The following is a 7,947-nucleotide window of genomic DNA, read 5'->3' on the forward strand; positions in this document are numbered from 1 at the left end:
CTTGTTTACTGCGGGTATCCTTCAAGGTGTGGCTAGCCTCTGGCGGCTCCTTCTTTCTGTAGAGTGAAAATCGCCATTATGGCTAATCTGGTAGTGTCAGTTTGTATATTAAGCCTTCTTTTGACTATGTTGTTCTTTGTAAAATCAGTTTGCCTCAGTAAAGGATCCGAACAGGACCGAAAGTACTTGGCTATCTCGCTTTTTCATTTTTTTCCTTCGTGGCAAAAAAACCTTTATTTATACATAGCATCACGTTTTATATACTTCGTGATCAAGTTATTCATATATATATATATATATATATATATCTATATCTATATATATATATATAAATATATATATATATATATATATATATATTTATATATATATATATATATATATATATATAGATATATATATATATATATATATATATATATATATATATATATATATATATATATATATATATATATTTACGTTTGAGCCGGACCTTGTTGTGACCCAAAGACGTAAATGGAAAATATTTGAGGGAAAATGCAGAATAAATTACTGAACCTTACCTTAAAAGGATTATTTGGGATTTAATTTTTTCAAGAGAAAGGTTGTCATTGAAAACCCAGCAGATTAAGTTTACATCCATTATTTACAAAAGGCCGTTGAATGACCTGGGAAAAGTAAAATGCAACTTGTCCGCACGTGGAACCAAATCTATCTCTTACATATATATATATATATATATATATATATATATATATATATATATGTATATATATACATATACATATATGTATATAAATATGTATATATATGCATATATATACATATATATATATAAATATATCACACATATCCACAGATGAAAAAATAAGAGACAGGGTGTAGGTCCTAACTGGTTTCGGCTTCATTTTGAAGCCATTGACAAAGTCCTTTGTCAATGGCTTGAAAATAAAGCCGAAACCTGTCAGGACCTACACCCTGTCTCTTATTTTTTCACCTGTGGATATGTGTGATAAATGAATCACGTGCTAAAGTGATTATAATCATCACATATATATATATGTATATTTATATATTAAAATACATTAATATTAAATAATCTATAATGTATATATATATTCTATATATATATGCATTAATATATATTTAAATATTATATCTATATATATACCATATGTATATATTATATATATATTATAATCTATTATAAATATTATATAATATCTAATATATTTATCTATATATATATATATTATTATATATATATATACAATAATTATTATATCTATATATATATATATATATATAAAAATCTATGTATATATATATCTATATATTATCATATTATATAATATATTATTATATATTATGTAATATATACATATAAGATTAGTAATTAATAATAATATATATGATATATATAATATTATTTAATATTATTATATATCTCTTATACATATCGATTATATATATACTTTTTTTTTTTTTTATATAGAATCTATAATTTATAATCTATTATATAATATATTATATATGTAATATATATACATTATATGTATATATATAACTATAGATTATTATATATATTATATATATATATATATATATATTATATATATATAATTATTTATAAATATAATACTATATATATTATTATATAATAATAGATCTAATTATATAATATAGATATATAAATATATAATTATCTATGTTCCAGATTTTAAGCTAGAACCAAGGAAAATAGCCTTTTACCCAAGTTTAATGCATCTATGCCTAAATGCAAGTTGCCCCTTCCACTTTGGGAGAACCCATTCTCTCCATTCTCTCTCATTCCAATCTCTTGGAAAAGCTATCTCTTCTCCCATTGGTTCTGGGAATTACCCCCTGCAGAGCGGTGACTTCAAAAAGTCCGGAACCCGGCCGCCTGGCCTCAGAAGAACACGCGACCTACAAGAGGTTAGACATGGTCCTGAGGTGCCGCTCTCTCTCCCCACCCTCGCCTGCTTTCCGATGCTCTGGGAAGTCCCTAGTATACTTTCAAGTCCATATTGCACGAAGAAGTCCTCCAGCCTTATTATCCAGGTAATGTAGGGAAGTTTCATTTCAGCCAGGGAGTTGTTTTTACCTTTGTCTCTATTTCATTTCCTTTTCCAAGGCGATGTGTAGTTTTCATCTCCCCCCATCTGGGCTCAATTCTGTGATTGCTCCCCTGTGACACAAGTAACATCCCACCTCATTGGCCGAGTAGATTTCGCTTTTGGCTACCAATCCGTTAGTCCAAAGTTCGATTCTCGGCCCAGCCAACGTGGAACCAGAGGAATTTATTTCTGGTGATAGAAATTTATTTCTTGATATAATGTGGTTCGGATCCCACAATAAGCTGTAGGTCCCGTTGCTAGGTAACCAATTGGTTCCCAGTTACGTCAAAATATCTAATCCTTTGGGCCAGCCCTAGGAAAGCTGTTAATCAGCTCAGTGGTCTGATAAAACTAAGAAATACTTAACTTTTCAACTAGTGTTTTCTTTGTGTAAATTTCCCAGTCATTTCATTCCCCCAGAGTGTCCTTTTGATTGAAAGAAAGCAGTGAGTAATGTTCGCCCTCGTGTGGCCCCCTGCCTTATACCAGTTCTCTATTTGCAGCAATTTGGGGACCTTGGAGCTTGCAATTTAGATCTGTTTCGCAAATCTCAAAACGCCGTGACTGAATTCGTCCGGCACACGTGTGCTGTTGGGTCAAGCCACGGCCCCCCCTTTGTTCCTGGACCTCTGTGAATTCATGTAAATATAGTGCTTCTAAAACTAGAGTCCAGCGTCTATGTAAATTCCTCCCTCTTCAGTAATAGGCCTTATGCCTGAGTAGTTTAGTCTTTTTTTTTTCTTTCTCTGTGTTCCGACCCCTCGTCCTCCAGTCAAGGCCAAATTTTTCAGTTAATTATGTTTCCTCGGAGGATCTAGGGGCTAGAACCAGAATAATATATATATATATTATATATATATATATATATAGATATATATATATATATATATATATATATATATGTGTGTGTGTGTGTATATATATATACATATATATATATATATATATATATATATATATATATATATATATATATGAATAATTATCAAATCACCGTGATTCATATAAATCATTCGAGCTACAAATGTCCTTTGATATCTAATTCGCTCTACGGAATTGATATATTTTCATATATGTACCGAGGGGGAATTTTTAGTCGATAATAATTTCGTCCCCTCATGGATCAAACCACCGTCCAGTTGGACGGGCATGAAATCAGGACGGGCAACGTCACGTGGCCGTCCTGATTTCGTGCCCGTCCAACTGGAGGGTGTTCGATTCCCATGAGGGGACGAAATTATTATCGACTAAAAATTCCCCCTCGGTACATATATGAAAATATATCAATTCCGAGGTAGAGCGAAATAGATATTAAAGGACTTTGTAGCTCCGACATGATATATATATATTATAGATATATATATTATAATATATATATATATAATTATATATATATATTATATAGATAGATAGATAGATAGATATAGATATAGTTATATATCTTATAATAATAGATAGATAGATATAGATATATTTTATATATATATATCTATATATATTATATATATTTATATCGATATATATATATATATATATATATATATATATATATATATATATATCTATCTCGATATAGATATTATAGATATATATATATATATATATATATATATGATAATATATATATATATCTATATATCGATATAAGATATTATATATATATATATATTATATATATATATATATATAATATATCTATATAGATATATATATATATATATTATATATATATATATATAGTATATATATATATATATATATCTATATATATAATATATGTATATGCATATATATGTGTGTGTGCGGGTGAGACTTCAACTAAGTAAACATGTACACAAAAGCACAGATGCAACATAGTTAATTATCAAACTTTCAACCCAATACAAAAGGCTCATTGTTGTTGTTAGCAAACACACTGAAGATAAAAGCCAAATAAGTAATTGACGGCATTCATTGAATTATGCGACACCTAGCTGAAGATGTAGGAAATACGTTTGTCGATCGTAAATTTCATGTCAGATTTATTATGGAACTATTTCCTTACTTTTCCTCATGTCTCATCTATTTGTCAAACGCCCGAAAGTCTTCAGTCAACAAAGAACAGAAAAGAAATTTCATCAACCAATGTCTGGTCAGTTTTTTTTCTATCAAAGTAATATCTCACATATCACTGAGTAGTACCCAAGAATTAATTTGCAAGAAGCCAAAACCTCGTTAAATTGCTTCCATAGAGAAAATGGGCATAATTTAATTGAAAGATAAAAAAAAAGGAAAAAGTATGCTGGGTAGAGTCGCTAAATAATGAAGGAACACATACATGAGAAATATACACAAAGTGAACCATAACTTGAAAAACGGAGCAGAAAAAGAGAAGCATTTGTCAGCTTGTTGTGAGGTCATTGTAACTTACGGACATCGACAGCCACGACTTCAGTAACACCATTCTATTATTCCACCTCACAGATAACGAAAGATCTCCAGAATTCAATTGGGTAGCATTATGGCGCCACAACTGAATATGAATACTGAACACTTTTGCAAAACTACGAACAAGATGACTTCAAAAGAAAATCACTCAAACATTACAGGTGCTGCTATGGAGAATGGTAACAAGAAAAAATACACACACGCACGCAAACATTACAGGTATGTATGTGTAGAGGTTCCTTGTGGATGTAAAGCAAGATCTCTCCTGACAACGGCATGAATTATGATTATTGTTGATGGAATACAGGATATAAGATTTTGGCCAAAGGCTAAGTTTTGAGACCTATGAGGTAAATCAGCGCTGGAAGGAAAATTGAAAGTAGAGGAGGAATACCTCGCAGTTATTTTGTTAGCAGAGGGTGGAAAGCAAGATGGGAGAAAGAGAATATGGACGGAGGAACAGTAAAAGGAATGACAGGGGTTGTAGCTAGGGGGTGAGGGGACGCTGCAAAGAACCCTATGTAACACCTACCGTGCATCGCATGAGGTGCACTGACGGCACTACTCCCTCTAAGAAGTACAATTGTTAGACGCATCCATCACCCACTGCAATGCTCTCTAAAAGTTCAAGACAACGGTGTTTATGGATACCCAAATAGAACAGCAATATTAGAACAAGCGTCCTCTATTATGGGTAGTTGGAAGGAATTCTTGTGAGAATAAGACGAAAGGTTAGCTTATCCATGAGGTTCTATTTATGTGAAATTAAGCCTCATATTCCAAAGACGAGGCTCGATGCTGATCAGCTCCATCATTCTGATACGCAGAAACAATTTCATTTCGATATTGCTGCCCATGACAAATTGCTGCTATAGGTCTATTCGAAAGTCTTTAGAAAACAAGGCATGGGTAGTCTAGTCTGAATGGAAATATACTTTTTAAAAAAAAATTTTCCCAGGTGACTTATGAAACTACGAAACTGTTCAACAAATACCTTGCAATGCTGATGTTTCATAACTTCCAAATTTCGTCTGAACAGGGGCCAAGGTTGGCAGCGTTAGTCATAAAATACACACACACACACACAGCACTTTATTTCAACCTCTCAACTTAGGTACCTTTTCGTCCCAGCCACATCACTAAATTCCGGACCGCCAGCTAATTTTTCCCTCAAAAACTGTTGAACGTCCTGTACTGGTACTTTTGTGAATAGGGAATCTAAGTCAAGGCTTAAAAGTTTTATGTTGTGAAGTGGTATATGTGCTTCTCTGAATTTGTGACAAAAATCTTCTGAATGGGGAAAGGAGGCCAGCTAACCATTTAGAAATGTTATACTTGAAAGCTCCAGCACAAAAGATGATGGGTCTCACTGTGTGTGTCATTCCATAAGGAGCATTGTGAGAGGGCCCTGCGCTTATACCTCTCAGGGCACTTGCTCTCACCACTCATGCACATTCCCAGGTTCGTCATTCCTGGAATGACACACACAGTGAGTTGGAGTGTGCCGCCCTGGTCCTTGTTGACAACGGACACACCAAGATGAATTGATAAGGAAGAATATGGAAGGATACCACCAGGAACACACCCCCTCCCCCGACGTTCCAGAACCCATCAAGCTTTTCTACAAAGGTCACTTCTACCGGAGGTATAAGGAGGACGAGCAAGCATCATCGAAGAAAACGTCAGCCCCCACCAAACCAGACAGGAAGATTAAGCTCATAATATATTATAAAAACGAAGAAGACGAGCAGCCTGGTGAATGGAAACAACCCTTTGGGCCCCCTGGAGGATCCCTTGAAGAAGATGAGTGTGGTCTACCGATATACATGCCCGGTCCGAGGATTCCTCGGCAAATACATCGGTATGACCTCCATACTTTTCTCCAAGAAAATCTCCTGCCACACCCAAGAAGGAGCCATTTTTAACCACGCCAAGACTGTCCACAATAAACGAATAAAAATAAACTATATTATCCCTAATATCGAGATAATGGACAAGACAAAAGATCCCCGACGTCTGCGCCTCCTGGAAGCCCTCCATATAGGAAAGGAGAAACCTAATTTAAACATCACTTGGGAAACGGTTTTCCCTCCCACCACCACCCGGAGAGCATTGAACGACCCCCTTGACAATGCCAGATAATCAGGAACCCCCACAGGATGATAGGACTCCGGCTACAGATAGAATTCCTGACGTCCATCCCCAGGCACACTACTATGCCCCTCGCATGACAAAATCTCTGCAAACACCAATGCAAGATCCATGACTTCGCCCAAGACTGGTTCGACCAATGAGAATTCAACTCTAGGTTTGAGCCGCTATTCATACCTTCATGCAGAATCTCTTCCTACAGTCCTTCTACCGACTCATCTGGAAGATGACCCGCGAAGAGGTCGAAATGTTACATGATACCAGCTATACCAGCATCAACACCAGCTGTAAACCGAATAAAAGATCAACTTCAGCATTTTTATCATTTATATAAATCCCCAACATGTGGAGCAGATTGTGAGAAAAATTGAAAAAACAATATATAAAATCAAATCACTATATTCTGCCATTCTGTCTAACAGCATTTCCCTAAAAGAGGGCCTCCTACCTTGCACATACCTATACCCATACCCGTATCCATACCTATACTCGCAACCATACGTACACCAAAACCATACCCATATCTGTACCATGCCCATACCCATACCCATAACCATATCTGTACTATACCCATGCCCATATCTACCATACCCAAACCAATATCTGCACCATACCCATACCCACACCTGTACATTTACCAATACCCTTACACCTAGGTGTCCTAACAACTTTTGCCCCTCCTTGGGGAAGCACTTTTGCCAAGCAGTTGGTTGCCCAAAACATGGCCACCATGCTTCTACAGAAGCTTTCTTGGGTGAACAAACAGCTGTTTGGCCCAAAGTGTTTCCCCAAAGAAGGCAAGTGTCCCACCAACACTTGCCTCCCTCAGGGAAGCACTTTTGCCAAGTTGCTGGTTGCCCAAGATCAGGTACCTCGCTTCTTCAGAAGCTGTCTTGGGTGAACAAAGAGCTGTTTGGCTCAAAGTGTTTCCTCAAAGTAGGCAAGTGTCCCACCAACACTTGCCTCCCTCAGGAAAGCACTTTTGCCAAGTTGCTGGTTGCCCAAGATCAGGTACCTCGCTTCTTCATTAATGCTGTCTTGGTGAACAAAGAGCTGTTTTGGCTCCAAAGTGTTTCCTCAAAGTAGGCAAGTGTCCCACCAACACTTGCCTCCACCCTCAGGAAAGCACTTTTGCCAAGTTGCTGGTTGCCCAAGATCAGGTACCATCGCTTCTTCATGCGCTGTCTGGGTGAACAAAGAGCTGTTTGGCTCAAGTGTTTCCTCAAAGTAGGCAAGTGTCTCACCAACA

This window comes from Macrobrachium nipponense, chromosome 24 (assembly GCF_015104395.2).
Source record: "Macrobrachium nipponense isolate FS-2020 chromosome 24, ASM1510439v2, whole genome shotgun sequence".
Lineage (NCBI taxonomy): Eukaryota > Metazoa > Arthropoda > Malacostraca > Decapoda > Palaemonidae > Macrobrachium > Macrobrachium nipponense.